The 19,008-nt window shown below is 40.6% G+C and overlaps 1 protein-coding gene across 4 annotated transcripts in view; it reads left to right on the forward strand.

The window, feature by feature from the left end:
- The window catches only part of MPP7 (membrane palmitoylated protein 7), a 307,829-nt gene continuing 288,821 nt past the window's right edge, over positions 1–19,008 (forward strand). For 3 of the 4 annotated variants that reach the window (XM_041767662.1, XM_041767666.1, XM_041767667.1), the window contains exon 1: positions 370–555. The gene's annotated coding sequence lies outside the window, so the exon portion shown is untranslated. Of the gene's footprint in view, positions 22–369; positions 556–19,008 lie in introns of those variants that run through there. The other variant, XM_041767665.1, reaches the window with a different exon arrangement.

Below are 19,008 nucleotides of genomic sequence, written 5' to 3' on the forward strand. Positions count from 1 at the left end.
ATCTGGCCTTTCTTTGCCCAGGTACGCGGGCTCCGCGCTTCGCTTCGGAGGCTGCAGGTCTGGAACGCAGCGGGCTCCTCAGCCACCTGGGAGCAGAGCGGCGGGGCGGAGCTCCCGATGATTGAGAGGAGCTACAGCGTCCTGACCAATCAGAGTTCGGCTTTGTTTTCTCCTCTCGACCAACGAGGGAGCTCCTCTGGCGAGGCTGCCCTCAAGCCCGACACGCCCTCCTCCACCGCAGCCTATCAGCAGGCGCCTTTTACGAAGCGTCCGCGGAGCTCCCGCCCCGCGGGCGGAGCGGCCCCCTCGCCCCGCCCCCCGGCCGCGGCCCCGCCCCGCCGCGGGAGGGGGCCGAGTCGGTTACTCGCTGCCCTGGAGGGGGGGGCCGGGCTCCCGCCGGGCTCGTGCGTCCTGCGCCCGCCGAGGCGGTGCCGAGCCCGCTGGCTCGCGATTGTCCTTGGCCGCGGCTGCGGTTGCTGCCTCTTCGCCTCCCGAGCCGGGGCCGCAGGGGCCGGAGCGGTCGCGCCTCCCGCGGGCCACGGCTGCCCGGAGCAGGTAACGGGGCGCCGGGGCTGCAGCGCCTGTCGGGGCCCCGGTGCGGCGCGGGCGGTGGGGTCTGTTCCCCGGCTGCTCCCTCAGGGCCCGGGAGCCTCCCGCCGGCCTCGAGACGCTTCCGCCCGGGAGTCCGCGGCGGCGGCGGCGACACCTTGCGGGGAGGTGGGGGCGGGCCCGGGCGCGGGGCCGGGGGGTGGGTAGGGGGCGCTGCGGCGGGAGCCCGGGGGACTCGGCGGCGGCGGCTGGGCCAGCGGGGGGCGCGAGGACGTGCAGGCGGAGCTCGACTGCGGAGTTGAGGCAGGCGGGCTCGCGAGGGGAAAGGACCTGCTGATAAGCAGCGATGAGCTGAGCGCCCTTCTCTCTCTCTCTCTTTTTTTTTTCTTTTCTAAAGCCAGAAAGGTGTCTTGGGGATCGTTAATCACATATTTTCCGGAGGCAGGCGCATTGCAGTGCCATTCACACATCATCACGCTGTACTCACTATTTATTATTTTTCGGATCAAGGAGCAGTCTTTACCGTGAACTAGTTTGGGGACTTTTCCTTAAGTGACAAGTAGACCTAGCAGGGTGAGTCACCTTTGTCTGGGCTCCAGCGGCGAGCGGAGCGATAGGGGTGAGGGGGAGGAATGCTGATGAGGCATGAGGACTGCCTGCGCAGGTTTGGAGGGATTGTGGGGGTGGAACCTTGTTTCTGTCACTCCGTCATGGAGGGGAGTACACTCGTGAATCTTTTTTCTTCTGATTTTTAAAAATATTAGCATTCAACTAATAATAATAATAATAAAAGCTTCTCTAAAAACAGTCTCCGGGTTTTAGGTTTGGGGGATGCACCTGCTTGGTACTCATGTGGTAACACTTTGCAGACAAGCCAGGCAATTACTGATTTGCACCTCGAATTGGTCTTACCTTTTCTTTGACTTGCCGTTTTTTTCCCCCCATTCACTATTTGTTAACAAGTGAAATGGTGAAGGTCACCGGGTTTCAGCAGTGATGGCACAGTGAGAACTCTTGGAGCAGTGTTCTCTCCTTCTGGGCTTCTACTAACCAGTACAGGTTTTCCCTGCTATGTGAAAATAGAGCGTTCCTATGAAATCTTTTCTTAACGGAACTGCTGCAAAGCAAAGCAAAGCAAAACAAAACAAAAAAACCACCACTCACTATTAATGTATACGGGACATTTTTTTTAGTGTTCCAGATTCCCAAAAAACCTCTTAGGCTTTTCTGATACCTTAGGACACATTTTGCTGATGGACGCATAAAATAAGTCAAGATACAGCGCAGATGCTCAGACACAGGTCAAGGCTGCTGCGGCTTGAAGCTGAGATGCTGAGTGTTCTCAAGGAAGGAGCTTGGCACCGCCAGCCACTCTTGCTGTTCCGGGTGTGTGCAGCCTCTATACCAGCTGATGCAAAATAAACCTCTTTGGGTTTCTTTCAGTTAGTGAAAACAGATCCTAAGGTCTGTCGTATAAGCAAAGTAGTGCAACACGAACTTGTGAAAAAAGGGAGATACCTGTATTTCCATTTACTCCTTTTCTTGGGAGGCAGGTAGTGAATATCATGCCCATTTTACAAATATATAAAGTGGAAGCCCTAGAGATGAAGAGAATTCTGCCCCAGGTCCCTTGACTCCTACCTTATTTTATACTCATAATGGATTTAATCCGGGATCTCCTAAGGTTCCCACCATCAGGCAAGCTTCTGTATTGATCACATGGTACAAAAGTCACAGATGGAGATGCTTATTTCCAAGTTAAAAAAAAAAAATAGCGACTTTTAGGTTTTTGTTTTTTGTTTTTTCCTCCTCGAGGTTGCTGAGATAGTTTAAATCACACCAGAAAGGTAATTTTTCACACAGGCAAAACAAAACAAATTCGTAGTGGTGCTATGTGAAAATCTCTGTTTTAAATTTTGGGAAGTTTTCCAAATTGGAGAACCATATCTTATTTATGCTTGCATCTGTAACTTAGCAGTGGACTTCAGTACTGTTTTCTGAGTTGATTAGAAATACTATGCATAAGGCAAATAAAAATGAAGCGTGATGCATTCTGGTCATGACTTACAACTTCTTTTTGCGGAAAGTTAACTATAAGTTTAGGAGAAAAGTTGAAAATAAAAATCATTTATTCTTCAATTAGAATAGTGCAAGCAAGGGAGTTTGGGGGTTAATGGAGAGTAGGCTTAGATGGATAGTTGGAAAGAACCTCTCAAGTAGTGTCAAGGCTTGGGGAATGCTGGACAATTGCTAGGTTATGCTACACTTATTAATCATCAGGAACTTGAAACTGTCTTATGAATTAGTGAATGGAACTCTTGTAATCTTTAAGTAGTCCCTTTGCCTGGCAGATGCATCTGTGGCCTGTAACATGCCCATTTTGACATAACTTATTCTTCTAGGATATAAGGTTCTGCTTCCACAAGCCCTGACAGTCTGTCTCTGATTTATTTGTTTTTGCATCAATGTCTTAATTTTTACTCTCCTGTCAAAATTTCTAGCGCCCAAAGATTTCCATTAAGAAACCCTTATCGATCTATTAGTTTGCACAGGAGATGACTCTACTCTTCTTATGAACACAGCCCTCTTGCAATGCGGGGGACTGGAAAGAGATTTAAGCTATTTGTATAGTATTTGTTGTAGTCTTACCTAGGGTTTCTGTCCTTTAAAAGAATATTAATTACAGAGTTACACAACTTCCACTAGGTGGTGCACTGGGTGCTGCTCAATAGAGAGTTCAGTCAGATTCCCCACCCACCCCTTATTATAAGCATTTCGCTAAGATACAGATGTATTGTAACTGTTTCTGTTGTAATTACAATTCAGACAGAATTGCAATAAGTGATTTGTCAGTTTCATTAAGTAAGATTACTTGGAAGGAAACAACAGTTTAATTTAAAGTGAAGGACACTATTAGGAATTTTAGAAATATCTTCTAAAAAGCCGATTCTCTCTGTGATCAGGAACCCACACCAGAGTGTGGATTTTTGGTCCTTATTTATGTACACTTGGAGGTTTTTTAAAAAGGGCTGTGTTTAAATATTATGTGAACTATGAACTATTTGAGCATAGTTTCATGTTTTGCTTTCATTGATCGCTGATTCCTTAGAAGAAGTACAATCAAGTGGGTACAAATAACAAGATTACTCAAATCTTGAATATGACCGAATACTTAAGTTATACATTTTTTTTTCTCCAGACGTGTAACAAAGTTTTGTTTTTTGTTTTTTCCTTTCTTGAATGCTCACATAATCTATTTAGGAGAACATTATTATCACCTTACTATTAAAGGAGAGGGGAGCATCCTCCCTCTGATTGTAAGAGCTAGCAGGCTTGTTTGTTACTGATTAATTGCTGTTATTGATGGTTACAGAAGGGGAATGAGAAGACATAGCTGTTACTTTCATAAGAAATACCAGATTTAGGTATAGAAATAGCAATGTTGGTGGAGGAATAAGGACTCGTTGGGATGATTGCATTTTGGGAGATTTTTATAGAAATCTTTGGGCCTTTAAAAGGCAGGAAAAGAATTTAAATGGGAAGGTGTGAAGGCAGTTGGTGTGAGTGTGTTTCAGTTCCAGTGAACTCTGTGAGAAGGGCCTTGGTAATTTGTTTCTTGGAAACAGCTGTGGTTCTCAGGGGGGGTGGGGTTTGATGGTGCTTTGGGAGAGGGGAAAATAAATTTTCTTCTAGGAGGGTAGTTCTTGCCAGTGCTGCCAATCCTTGGGTGAGCTTGGGCATGGAAAGGTGGATGATTGTTAAGTAACCAGGCAGATTAAAAACTGCCTGATTGGGGCCTTCTCAGAGCACTTTGCACCATTGACGACTTGAATCAAGTCAATATGCATCTCAAGTCAGGTTTCTTTTTTAAGATTTTATTATTATTTTTTTTTATTAATGAGAGACACAGAGAGGCAGAGGGAGAAGCAGGTTCCCTGCAGGGAGCCTGATGTGGGATTCGATCCCGGGACCCTGGGATCACACCCTGAGCCGAAGGCAGATGCTCAACTACTGAGCCACCCAGGTGTCCCTTAAGTCAGGTTTCTAGCTATCCCATGGTACAGAGTTGGGCAAGTTAACTCTTTAGTCTTCAGTTTTTAATTTTTAAAATAAGAATCCTGAGCTTTATAAAATTAATAATTTGAGTATGCAAGTGAATAGCTTAAAAGAATTATTTGGCACATAGCAGGTTCTCAAATTATGGTAGGTGCTTGAATCCATACACACTTCTGAAACTGTCTTCCACTACCTTAAAAAACAAGGTGTTAATAGGCAAATTTAAGTACACATGGAGTTGTATTATTCAAGTTGAAGACTTGAGTTGGGATAGGAAAGGAGGCTTCTGTTCTAGATATGGCATTCAGATAAGATGCCATAAAGGGTGGTCTAGGCAAGGGGCTGGGATAATGTGAGCAGTTTTTGGATTAGTATATGTATGCACTAGTGTATCTGATTAACTTGACTCATGATAAAGACATATTTGGAAGATGGTGCCAGTATATGTTTATTTAAAGCAGTTTGAATCTTGAGAAACAAATATTTCTGAAGGTTATAACATTTTCCTTTTTTTTTTTTTTTTTTTTTTTTTTTTTTGCAATTGGAAGTTTGTTGAAGGGGTATTGAAAAAATTTGGAGTTGAGCCAAGGATAAAAAGGCTTGTGGGGCTTTGGACCAAGATTTTTCAAGCTTCTGCTACTGATACCCAAAACATTTTTGTCCTCTTCCTAATATGGCTTCTGATTCAACTTCTGAAGATTCTCTTTGGACCTCTGCTTTTTTCATGTTTGGAATTTAAAATCTAGTTCCTAGTAAGGCCCCTCAGAGTAGACTTTTTTTTTAGATGGTTGAATCAGGGTATAGACTGAACATTTTGTCAGGTTGGGGAAGGAGTCTCTGTGTCTTGAGAAAATGAATGAATATTATTTTGATTTATTTAGAATCATTTTAAATCAGACCAAAAGTTTACATTGTGAAATTTCCAAAAACAGTGATCATGTCCTATTTAACTAAATACATACATTAAGTGTGAAAACCAGACCTGTGGTTCTCAAGCCTTTGCGTGCCTCCAGCTCACCAGGAGGGCTTGTTAAAACTTAGGTAGCTGCCTCTACTTTTACAGTTTGATTTAGTGGGTCTGTGGGTGGGCCCTGAGAGCGTGCCTTTTTTTTTTTTTTTTTTTTTTTTAAAGATTTTATTTATTCGTGAGAGACACACAGAGGCAGAGACATAGGCAGAGGGAGAAGCAGGCTTCCTGTGGGGAGCCTGATTCGGGACTTGATCCCTGGACCCCAGGATCATAAACTGAGCTGAAGGCCGACACTCAACCACTGAACCATCCAGGTGTCCCTGTCTTTCTGTTAAGCTGCAATGTTGATGCTCTGGCCCAGGGATCACACTCTGAAAACCATGGAGAAGGTGCCGGGAGAATAGAAGCATAGTGGTTAAGAAAACAGGCTTTGAAGTTTGAAAGATCTGTATTTGAATCCCTGCTCAGTCACCGTCACCTTTATTTCCTCTGTTCTAAAGTAGAAATACAGTATCGTGTGGCGAATATTAAATGAACTGAAATGTGTTTAAAACCTATAGAATGGTGTCTGCGAGGTGGCAAAATATAATAAATGTTGGCCTTTAATCCTAAAAAAAAATCAAGGATATAAAGTAAATAGAATCCTGTATCTTATAAAGTTGAGGTATGCTCCTTAAGGACAGAAACTTTGAATTGAAAAGACCTTTTTTTAAAGATTTTATTTATTTGTGTTTGTGCCTGTGTGTGAGAGAGAGTGCGCGCAGACAAGCAGAGGGAGAAGCAGACTCCCCGCTGAGCAGGGAGCCTGATGCAGGGCTCAATCCCAGGACCCTGAGATTTTGACTCCCGCTGAAGGCAGACACTTAATGCACTGAGCCACCCAGGCGCCCCCAGGAACTTTTATATTTATCCTCATTTCCTAGCACTGTGCTGTGGAAAAATAGAGGAGAACTCCATTTCTATTTAACAAATGAAGGAAACATTTGTGGATCTAGTGATTTTCCAGAAACATTTTTAAGAGATGTGGAATATTAACATTGGTGGTGTCTTTTTTTTTTTCCCCTCCTAAAAGGTTTCTCTGGTCAAAATATGTTGGTTTTAGGATAATCACAGTAGTCCACCCTTCATATAACAGGAATTTTAAAGGTTGTTGCTGGGAGTTCAATTACAGTCAACACCTGTGAGGTAGCTTTAGAAAATAGTCTCACCTGTCGAATGCTGACAGTGTTTGAAGACCCTGAATGTAGTTCTGGGAGATTGTTCCCCTCCGTTTTCCACATACTTGGTTCATTTTCTTTCTGGGGGTCTCTGAGAGCCCGCCTCTGTCTGGCAAGCCTCCAAAAAGTTAGTGTTACTTTTCCCTTTTTATTGTTTCCTCCGCAGGAATGCAGACTCTGTAAGAGCCAGGTTCAAGCATCCAGGGCCTAGCATCTGCTGGCTCCATGAAGCTCTGTGTGTGGCAGGGCCTCCCTCGGGCGTCAGGTGCACAGGCTGGAGTTCACGTCCCCTTCGTGGTCCGCCGTCATTCTGTGGCAGCGGTCCATGGAAGCCTCTCAGCTTGTTTCCTTACATATTTCTCCTTCCTCCCCTATTCCATTCTTGTTTCTCCCCCGCCTGGCATTGCACCCTCTCTGGGGCTTGTCCCTAACTTCATTTCTGCCGGATTACTATCTGGAATGGTTGTGCCAGTTTGCACTGGTGCCAGGTGTCCTTCCCCCACATTCTCGCTAGCACTTGATATTTTCTGACCTTATAATTCTTTCATCTGATGCAACAGATGGAGCGAATTGGGCACAAAGTGATACATTTACTGTTTGGATTTGCAATTCTCTGATTACTAATGCAGGCCAGTATCCTGTCATATACTTTCAGCTGTGTGAGGTCCCCTTTTGTGAATTTGCATGTATATATTCTTTGCCTCTTTTTTCTATTAGATTTTTGTATCTCCCTTCCTGCTTTTCTACCCTAATTTACAGGAATTTTTTTTTTTGTATAATTCTGGGTGTTAATCTGTTGGGTTTTATAGGCTGCAAATATCTTCTTAGGTTTTTTTTTTTTTTTTTTTTTACACCCATTTATTGGGTTTCTTTTTGAAACCTTTTATTGAACAGAATCTTTAATTTTGTTATAGTTAGATCCACTTTTTTCACCATCTAGGTTTTGTGTAGGAAATGTTTGTCCATTATTAGTTAACAAAGATATGTTTGTACAATCTGTCTCCTGTTCTACAGTGGTTTTTGTTTTTATTTTCAATTTTATTACTACAACCTGTTTATAGTGATTGGCATGTAGAAGTATGAGACCCACCTGTTTTCTTTTCAGATGTGTTTAAACCAGCGATTATCATTCCTGGCTTTTACATTAGCATTAACTAGGTAGATTTTAGAACCATCTCCTCCAATTTACCCCATATTAACTGAATCAGAATCTAGAAGGAGTGGAGACCCAGCAATTGGATTTTTAAAAACCTCCTCTGGTGATCTATAACCATGGTTAAACCATATGTTAATAAACGAAATTCAACTGATCTTATTGGCTTTATTTGGGGATGCATGCTGGGCAGTAACCCATTTAGCAAATAGAAAGGAGATCTGAGAAGGAGCTACGTAAAATGAAAGACTTTTGTGTGCAGAAGGGAGTGGGATCAGGAAGTTATACTAGCAAATAAGTGGATTGGTTGTGGTAAGGTCACTTTCCTTTAGATGATAGGAGTCTAATGTCAGGCAGGTTACCTCATTCGTGCAGTTCAGGTAAGTTCCTAATGAACTGGTTTATTATTCCATTTCTGGGAGAGCTGAAACTAATTGTCTCTGGTGATGTGGGGCTTAGCATAAGTAACTCTATGTTGGACCTATTTTCTTGTTTTTAACACCTGTATCAAAGAGAGTTATTTTTTCAATAGAATTAAAATTTTTTTCTCCACTATTGTCTTATGTCTTCTTTGTCAGATTCATTCATAGGTACTTCAGGTTTGTTTCTATTGTGACTTTTTTTCTCTTTTCTCACTTTTTTTCTCTATGAGTACATATGTCTGTATTGATATAAATGTATTTTAGGGGCAATCTTGTTAAATTTTTATTTTATCTTAATAGCTGGTTTATCTTTTCCATGTTCTGTAAAGTTTATTTTTTAAATAATGGCCTATTGTTTTCCTTCCAATTTTTATTACCTTTTGTATTTCCTTCATTTACTGCATTTGTCTAGCATTGTAGTGATACACTGAGAATAACAGAGATGGTGATCTCTCTATCCTATAGGACCTTAAAGGGAATTCATCTTTAGTTTTTTTTTTTTTCCCCATCTTTAGTTTTACCTTTAATTGGGAGATTTGTTCTTATTATTTTTGATTTCACTTTTTTGGGGGGGGTTCTAAATATAAATTTTAGAGTATTAAATCGTTAAAAATGATAATCCCATTATATGAAAACATAAAAAAGTCTTTATGAAAAATAACTAATTAAATAAATGAGAAGAGTGACATTCGATGTTTTTATAACATTTTTAAAATTGAAATACAGTTGCCTTAGGATGTTAGTTTCAGGTGTACAACATAATCCTTTGAGAATCCTGTATGTTTATGTAATACCATGGTAAGTGTGGTTACCATCTGTCAAAGGTATTACACTGATACTATTACTGTGCTGTACTGTTCATCCCTGTGACTTTGTAACTGGGACCTTGTACTTCTTAATCCCCTTCACCTATTTCACCCACCACCTCCCTTCCCAGCAACTACAAGTTCGTTCTCTGTATTTATAAGTCTGTTTTGTTTATCCATTTGTTTTGCTTCTTAGATTACACGTCAGTGAAATCATATGGTATTTGTCTTTCTCTGACTTATTTCACTTAGCACAATACCCTCTAGGTCCATCCATGTTGTGAATGACAAGATTTCTTTCTTTCTTTCTTTCTTTCTTTCTTTCTTTCTTTCTTTCTTTCTTTCTTTCTTCCTTCCTTCCTTCCTTCCTTCCTTCCTTCCTTCCTTCCTTATTTATTTATTATATTTTTTTTAAAGATTATTTATCTATTCATGAGAAAGAGAAGGAGGGAGGGAGGCAGAGGGAGGCAGAGACACAGGGCAGAGGGAGAGGCAGGCTTCCTGTGGGGAGCCCAATGCAGGACTTGATCCCTGGACCCCTGGATCACGCCCTGAGCCGAAGGAAGAAGCTCAACCACTGAGCCACTAAGACGTCCCTATTTTTTTTTTTTTAATGCTGGGTAATATTCCATTCTCTCTATATGCCACATCTTCTTTATTCACTCTTCTATCACTGGACACTTAGGTTGCTTCTTGGCTATTGTAAATAATGCAGCAGTGAATTAGTGTTTTTATTGCCTTTGGGTACTCAGAAGTAGAATTACTGGATCATATGGTATTTCTATTTTTAATATTTTGAGGAATCTCTATACTGTTTTCCACAGTGGCTGCAGCAATTTATATTCCTGCCAACAGTGCATGAGTGTTCTTTTTTTTTTTTTTTTTTTTTTTGAGTGTTCTTTTTTCTCCACATCTTCACCAATGCCTATTACTTATCTTTTTGATACTAGCCATTCTGACTGGTGTCAGGTGCTATCTTATTGTGGTTTTGATTACTGTTTCCCTGATAATTAATGGTGTTGAGCATCTTTTCATGTATCCATTGGCCATCTGTATGTCTTCTTTAGAAAATGTTCAGATTCTTTGCACATTTTAAAATCAGATTAGTAGTTTTTTGGTGGTGTTGTGTGAATTCTTTATATATTTTGGATATGAACTGATGAGATATATCCTTTGCATATATCTTCTCTCATTTAATAAGCTAAGCTGTCTTTACATTTCTTTTTTTTTTTTTTTAAAGATTTTATTTATTTATTCATGAGAGACAGAGAGGCAGAGACGCAGGCAGAGGGAGAAGCAGGCTCCGTGCAGGGAGCCCAATGTGGGACTTGACCCTGGGACTCCAGGATCACACCCTGGACTGAAGGCAGGCACCAAACTGCTGAGCCACCCAGGGATCCTCTGTCTTTGCATTGCATTGATGGTTTCCTTCGTTGTGCATTGATCTAGTCTCAATAGTTTATTCTTACTTTTGTTTCCCTTGCCTGAGGACACAATCCAGAAAAGTGTTGCTAAGGCCAATGTCTAAGAGATTACTGCCTATGTTTTGTTCTAGGAGTTTTATGGTTTCAGGTTTTACATTTAGGCGCTTATTCCATTTTGAGTTAATTTTTATGTGTGATGGTAAGAAAGTGGTCCAGTTTCATTCTTTCACATATAGCTGTGCAGTTTTCCCAGCGTCATTTATTGATGAGATGGTCTTTTCTCCTTTGTATATTCTTGCCTCTTTTATCATAGATTAATTGACCATATAAGCATGGATTTATTTTTGGGCTCTTAATTCTGTTCTGTTGGTCTAGATCTCTGTCTCTGTGTCAATACCATACTGTTTTGATTACTGTAGCTTTGTACTATAGTATAAAATCTGGGATTGTGATATTTCCAGCTTTGCTCATCTTTCTCAAGATTGCTCTGGCTATTTGAGATCTTTTCATGGTTCCATACAAGTTTTAGGAATACTTTTCTTCTGTGAAAAATGCTGTTGGATTTTAGATAGGCATCATATTGAATCTATAGATTGCTTTGGCTAGTATGGACGTTTTAACAATCATCTTCCAATTCATGAGCATGGAATACCTTTCTGTTTGTTTCATGTTCAGTTTCTTTCATCAATGTCTTATTTTCTGAGTACAGGTCTTTCACCTCTTCAATTACATTTATCCTTAGTTATTTTATTCTTTTTGATTATAGCTCCTTTTCATGTCACGTAGTAGAAGACAGCTGGATTTTTCTGTTTATTCAGTCTGTGGTAATTTGTTGTTTGGTTGGAATATATGAAGGAGATTTAGTGTTGTACAGACCTGTAGTTGGAAGGGAGGAGTGTTTTAATGATCTTTTGAGGTAATCGTGGGTATTCTCCTTGATACTACATCTAAAGTCTGTGACAGTGTCTTAAAAATTTAGTTGCAGATTGGAATCTTAACCCATATCAAACTTCTCTCATTCTGTTACATTTAATTATATTGGTATATCTTGTACTTTGACTCTTCATATGTGATTTGGCAAATATTGGTTCAGGAAATTCTGCAAGTCTCCCAAATGTTGCCACTTTTTTATGATACCATTTGAAAAAGGTCACATTTGTTAAAATCACCTGTGATCCCACCAGAAAGATCTTTATTGCAAAAGCTGTCATGTTGCTGGTGGCAGATAGAATTTTTTGAAAAACCCAATTTTTGCTTGAAAGCTTGAATTTTCTCATGGTCAACGCATATCTTAGGTGTTTTCCTTGAAGAAAAGGAAAGGTAGGTAGGTTCATTTTATTCATTTAAAAAAGCGTGTCTGCCAAATACCCAACTTTCAATACTCAGTTTGCCTTTTGGTTATTTTCTCTAAGAATGATACTTTGTGGGCGAAAACGCTATTTGCTCAGCTTGTAAATCTCAGATGGTGATCCTTTTCAATGAGACAACCATCATACTTCAGTGTGTGGCACAAGTTCTTAGATGTATACTTCGTATTTTGTCACAGAATATCAAGAGGACATGTATCCAAGAATAGAGATTTCAGTACAATTGTTAATTTTCCCTGTTTCATCAAGGACATTCTTATGTGAAGCTAGCTTTTTTTTTTTTCACTGTGTTGATAGTGGGGAGGACTGTCCAGTTGGTGCCCCTGCCTTTCTTCCTGCCAGGGTGCCAGCGATTTTACACACTCTTGCTTTTAGATAATTAGTGCAGTGAGAATTGCAAGTAACCTGTCAGCATTATTATAAAAATAGTCTTGACATTGTGGATGTACAGAAAGGTTCTTGGGGACCCCCCAGGGTTTAAAGATCACCTGAGAACAGCTGGCTCATTGTATCTCTCACAAGTACAGTTGAGGGCCAAGTTCTTAGGCTGATCTGCCTCCCCTGAGGTTGCTGAACAGATCCAACTTTTCCTTTGCTTACTTACTCCTGAAGCTATCTCTCAGGAGCAGGGACTGGCTACTTCTTGGCTTAGCTATGTGGTATTTTTCCAAGTGAGGGAAGTTTAGTAATGCTAGGAAAGAAAATCTTTCTGAGATCAGCAATTTCAGACCTGTGTGAAGCTATTAATCTCACTGTTTTATCACAGTAATAAATAGGTCTACAAACATGCTAATACTTGGTTTACTTTCCTCACCTTTTAAGATGAGGATAATCACAAAGAGAAGTTAAAGACACATCCTATACATTTATCAAGAAATATTTGTTGGGTAGTGTCATCATAATTAAGAAGAATTATAAGAAGTGGTAACCTGTTGTAATGCTTTTAATTTAATGTATGGTTTCACATGTTCTTTTTATTTCCTGTAGATAGTAATCAGATTTTGATTTGATTCAGTTTCTATTTTTTGCAGAATTGCTTCATAAGTGGTAAGGTGTACCTCTAGCTGGAGTCAGGCAATGATTATCTCTCTTTTTGTGATGTTCCTGGTCATTGATAATCATTACCTAGAGCTATTGTTTTCTTAATAATTTGTGAAATGGTGATATTTTATTTTATTTTTTTAAAGATTTATTTATTTATTTATTTATTTATTTATTTATTTATTTATTTATTTATGAGAGAGAGAGAGATCCCCAAATGGTGATATTTTAATTCTGTCTTCATTATTTATTAGGGTATTTTCATAAAGAGGAATTTCCCCAATGAGTTATTTGAGATATAGTTGTATAGAAAAGGCAGGTTGGATTTTTTTTTAAATCAATTTTCAACATTGTGAGCTGCTCCATTAGATTATAGAATGAGTCTGTTCAGGATGAGTAAATTAAATTGGTCTCTCAATTGCTTTTCTTTGAAACACCAAGTGAAATTGCACTGGTTTTTAGAAATAAGTAGATCCAAAGGAAACTATTAATAAAAAACTCCTTTTGTTGTATTCCAAAAGTAACTTAATTCATTTGAAATAAAAATGTATGGTAGACACCTATTGGTGGTATTAAGAGAAATAAAATTTGCATTAAAATAAGATTTTTCTTGGGGCACCTGGGTGGCTCAGTTAGTGAAGTGTCTGACTCCTGATTTTGGCCCAGGTCATGATCTCAGGGTCGTGAGATTTTTCTTCTGAGAATAATGTGTTTAATACATGTAATTATTCTTTTACTTACATTGTATTCTGAGAGCATATTTGAAAGTGTATAAAGCATCCTTGCCATCAAAGTGTTTATAGTAGAATAAAGTAGGTAAAAAGTTGACCTTTGTTAGATAAATTTTTTTTTTTTACTGGCATTTCATGAGTTGAATGATAAACTAGTTATATTTATTATGATATTTCCTCCTCTCTAAAATTTATAATGTTGAGAAACAGATGACGGAAAATGAAGTTTTGCTTGGAAAAAGGACAATAATAGGTGACACTGGTTATGGGAGGGGTGGGTCAGATAGAGCTGGAGTATCTGTTGGAATTCTGGTGAGAACAGGGGACGCCTTTCCTCCTCAACTACAGACTCTCACCCTGGTGCTGCTGGCTGTGGCTTAAAAACAGGTCCTTCTGCTTCAGGCCAGACCTGTTTTGAGCCGCTCCTCCCTTCCTGAATTCCTTCTCATGATTTGACTGATGGCTGAGTAGTACCCAGTACTTAGTACCGGGACAGAAGGTTACATAAGTACCTGTGTACATTTGTGGTTCTCCTCCTGGGAACCTGTCAACGGCTGTTGCCGATCAGCAGTAGGGTTTTTTGTAGGTCCACCTATTATTGTCCTTTGGAAAAACAAAGACCTGTAAACTTGTTTCTCAAAGTGAGGTACCCATGGAGGTTCAAGGGTATGCAGGACAATGACACATCTTTCTGGAGTGTCCATTTTAAACAAGGAAAGTGATATATAATCTATCAGATCAAACATAAAACCTTAGAACAATGTCATGCTTGCAGTGGGTGGCTCTGTGAAGCGCCCTCAGACTTCTGAGCAAACTCTCATCATCGTCAAGGAGTCACACTTTGGTAGAAAAATATTTAGAGTACTGACCAAAGTAGCTGAGACTTGTGCTTGTCCAGATGAAAATAAGGAGCCAAAAAGGGACTACAGATGCATAAAAGAGATAAAAATTCCAGTAAGAATTCAAACCACAGGCTATTCTCACATACTGGTTTCTGACCTATAGGAGAACAGGTAGCTGGAGTTTAAACCCTGGCATTATCACTCCCTAATCACAGGACTCAGGGCAAAGTAGGCCTAATCACAGGACTGCAGGCCTTGGGTTTCCCCATTTGTTAAAGAAAACAGACAATCCTCCCAGGGCTGCTGTAAGACATTTACAGGTGAATGTCAGGGAGCACTGGCTCAGCGCAGTGCCTCAGGAATACTAAAGGATCAATAAATGGCGGTTACTGGCAATGGCAGCTGTGAAGATAAAAATGTTCCAGAGAAAAATGTCTATTGTGGGAAGCAATCTTGCTATCCCATTCAGTCTTCCCCTGGGATGTTTTAGGCTCCATATGCAAAAATAAGAGCCATTTCAATTACTCAGTTTGGGACTCAGCTGGAGATTAGAAACATCTAGAAAAATTTGAGTCACAATCGCTTAAGCTACCATTTGTAAAGTACACAATGCTGAACTGAAGATAACTGAGCAGATCTCAGTGGTCAGAGTGAGCATCTGTCCCGTACCTCACTAATGAACTTCTTCACTGTGGATGCCATTCTAAAAGGTGCACCAGAGAACCCGAAAAGCTGGACCTACAAAGAACCCTACTGCTGATCGGCAACAGCCGTTGACAGGTTCCCAGGAGGAGAGCCACAAATGTACACAGGTACTTATGTAACCTTCTGTCCCGGTACTAAGTACTGGGTACTACTCAGCCATCAGTCAAATCATGAGAAGGAATTCAGGAAGGGAGGAGCGGCTCAAAACAGGTCTGGCCTGAAGCAGAAGGACCTGTTTTTAAGCCACAGCCAGCAGCACCAGGGTGAGAGTCTGTAGTTGAGGAGGAAAGGCGTCCCCTGTTCTCACCAGAATTCCAACAGATACTCCAGCTCTATCTGACCCACCCCTCCCATAACCAGTGTCACCTATTATTGTCCTTTTTCCAAACAAATCTTGGCAGTATCATCCTGTCCTTAGATAATTTGCCATGTTGGTGCAGTGGGGGTAAGATGGGAAGGTTACTGACACGGTGCAGATGGACAGTGGTGAGGAGTAGGGAGTGGCACAGAGATGCGTTTTCTTTTTTTTAAAATTTATTTATGATAGTCACAGAGAGAGAGAGAGGCAGAGACATAGGCAGAGGGAGAAGCAGGCTCCATGCACCAGGAGCCCAATGTGGGATTCAACCCGGGTCTCCAGGATCGTGCCCTGGGCCAAAGGCAGGTGCCAAACCGCTGTGCCACCCAGGGATCTCAGGGATGCGTTTTCTAGAGATCTGGGTGGTGCGATGAACAGAATTGACGACTGGTTATTGGGAGGCTTAGTTCTTCTGATTTTCAGACACTTTAGATTTTTTTTTTAAAGATTTTATTTATTTATGCATGAGTGACATAGAGAGAGGCAGAGACACAGGCAGGGGAGAAGCAGGCTCCATGCAGGGAGCCCGACATGGGACTTGATCCCGGGTCTCCAGGATCCCACCCTGGGCTGAGGGCGGCGCTAAACCCCTGAGCCCAACACTTTAGATTTCTCTTGACTTCTGCCACTGGTTTTTCCTTTTTGCTCCTGTCCCTTGACTATGGGAGCATCTTCAATCCTTGACTCATTTATTTCTTCCCCTACCCTTGTTATTAATGCCTTTGCCCATTGTCTGGGTTTTGGCTTCAGTGAGCTCCAGAGCATTGAATCCGCTTGAGTCCTAATTTGCTGAAGCGAGTTTGCAGTTGCTCAGCGGTATCCTCGATATTGGAATGTCTTAGAGTTAGCATGTTTGATTTCAATGGTTCTTTTCTCTAAAACTCTAATATTGGAGCACCTGGGTGGTGCAGTCCATTAAGCATCAGACTCTTGGTTTCAGCTCAGGTCATGAGCTCAAGCCCCGCAACAGGCTGCATGTTCAGTACAGTGTCTGCTTGAGTTTTTCTCTCCCTCTGCCCCTCTCTACTGCATGCTCTCTCTGTCTTTCTCTAAAACAATTAAATCTTTAAAAATATATATAACATTTTTAGGTGGTATATAAATTGGTAGGAGTAGAACATTTCCATATCCACTGTAGATTAGACTCACATCCCTGTTTAATTAGCCGGGTGTTGAGAACTCACTGGAAGGCAGGCAGTCACGCTGGCTAGAACAGATGCAGCATAATGTGGTATTTCCTTTGGCCACTTGGTTCCCAATGAGGCATGCAGCCTGTGATGATGTCAAGGATTACATCATGGTTCCACTAGAACTAACAGGAACAATCTGTTTACCTCCTTTGAAGAGAATGCCCATAAACAGCAGGTTCTCCTACTTTTCAACTAGACAGCATCCATAAGGCCTAAAGCCTCATTATTAGGAGAGGGAATGGTTAGTGTTTTTAATGATGACTCTGCTCTCTTCCTGTTTAATCGAAGTTTATTGCCCCGTCACTGAAAACCTTGAGGCTATATGTCTTAATGGTTAAGGATGTGGACTGTAAACCAAAACGGTATTTAAAAAAAATCACTTTATTTAGGTATGATTGGCATGCGAGAAGCTGAACATATATAATATATACATCTGAAGGAGTTTGGAGAGAAATCCTTGTGACACCATCACCACAACCTATGCCACAGACTCATTCATCACTTTGAAAATTCCTCTTGCCCTCTTTATTATTATGACTGTTATTTTTTTAAATTTTATGATAAGAACTCTTAAGAATTATTCCCTCATGATACTGTATGGTTGGCCCTAGGCACTCTGCTGTGCAGAAGATCTAGGACTTGTTCATTTGGTATAACTGAAATTTTGTACCCTTGGCCCCTGGCAAGCACATTCCACTCTTAGCTTCTATGAATTTACCATTAGTTGTCAAAGAAGAGGTGTGATGTAGTATTTCTCCTTCTGTGGCTGGCTTACTTCACCTGGCATAATGTACTCCAGGATTTGGAGGATTGTCACAAACAGCAGGATTTCCTTCCCTTTTATCTTTTTTTTTTTCACTTTTAAGATTTATTCACTTACAACTTTCAAATATACAGTAGGGTATTAACTATAGTCTCCATATTCTACATTGTATCCCCATGACTTATTTTATAACTGGAAGTTTGTACCTTTTGACCCCCTTCACCTATTTAGCTACCTCCCACTACCTTGGGCAACCACCAATCTCTTCTCTGTATTTTAGGAGCTTGATTTTTCTTTCTTTTTTAAATTCCACATATAGGTGAGATAAGGGCCTGTCTTTGACTTGTTTCACGTAGCATAACGCCCTCAGGGTCTATCCATGTTGTCATAAATGGCAAGATTTCCTTTTTTTTTTTTTTTTTTTTTTTTGGCTGAATAGTATTTGTGTGTGTGTGTGTGTGTGTGTGTGTGTGTACAGTTTCTTTATCCATTGATGGACGCTAAGGTTGTTTCCATATCTTGGCTCTTGTGAATAATGCTGCGGTGAGCATGGAGGTGCATATATCTTTTGAATTGGTGTTGTCTTTTTTCTCTTCTCTCTTCTCTTCTGATAAATACCCAGAAGTGGAGTTGTAACATATGGGAGTTCTAGTTTTTAAATTTTTTTGAAGAATCTCCATACTCCATCTCCATTCAGTAGTGACTGTGCCGATTTACATTCCTACCACCAGGCACATGGATTCTCTTTTATCAGTATCCTCAATTCTCTCTTATCTATATCCTCAATCCTATATCTATATTCTTGTTTTCTTGTTTTTTTTTTTTTCCTAAAGATTTTTATTGATTTATTCATGAGAGACAGAGAGAGAGAGAGAGAGAGAGAGAGAGGGAGAGGGAGGTGGAGACACAGGCAGGGAGCCTGATGCAGAGCTTGATCCCAGGACCCCAGGATCATGCTGAAGGCAGGAGCTAAACTGCTGAGCCACCCAGGGATCCCTTCTTGTTTTTGATAATAGACATTCCAACAGATGGGAGGTGATATCTCATTTGTGTTTTCCTGATGATTAGTGATGTTGAACATCTGCTTTTGAATCTGTTGGCTATCTTTATGTCTTTGGAGAAATGTCTGTTCAGATCCTCTGCCCATTTTTAAATTAAATTTGTTTTTGCTATTGAGTTCTAAGAGTCCTTTATATATTTTGTATATTAACCCCATATTGGATATATCATTTGCATATATGTTCACCCATTTGGTACAAGGTTGCCTTTTTGTTTGGTCGATGGTTTCCTTTGCTGTGCAAAAGATTTTTCCTTTTATGTATGTAGTCTCACTTTGGGTCAGTCCACAAAATTTTGCTAAGACTGATGTTGAGATGCTTGCTGCCTATGGTTTTTCCCCAGGACTTTTATAGTT

Source organism: Vulpes lagopus, chromosome 8 (genome assembly GCF_018345385.1).
Source record: "Vulpes lagopus strain Blue_001 chromosome 8, ASM1834538v1, whole genome shotgun sequence".
In the NCBI taxonomy this organism is placed as follows: Eukaryota; Metazoa; Chordata; class Mammalia; order Carnivora; family Canidae; genus Vulpes; species Vulpes lagopus.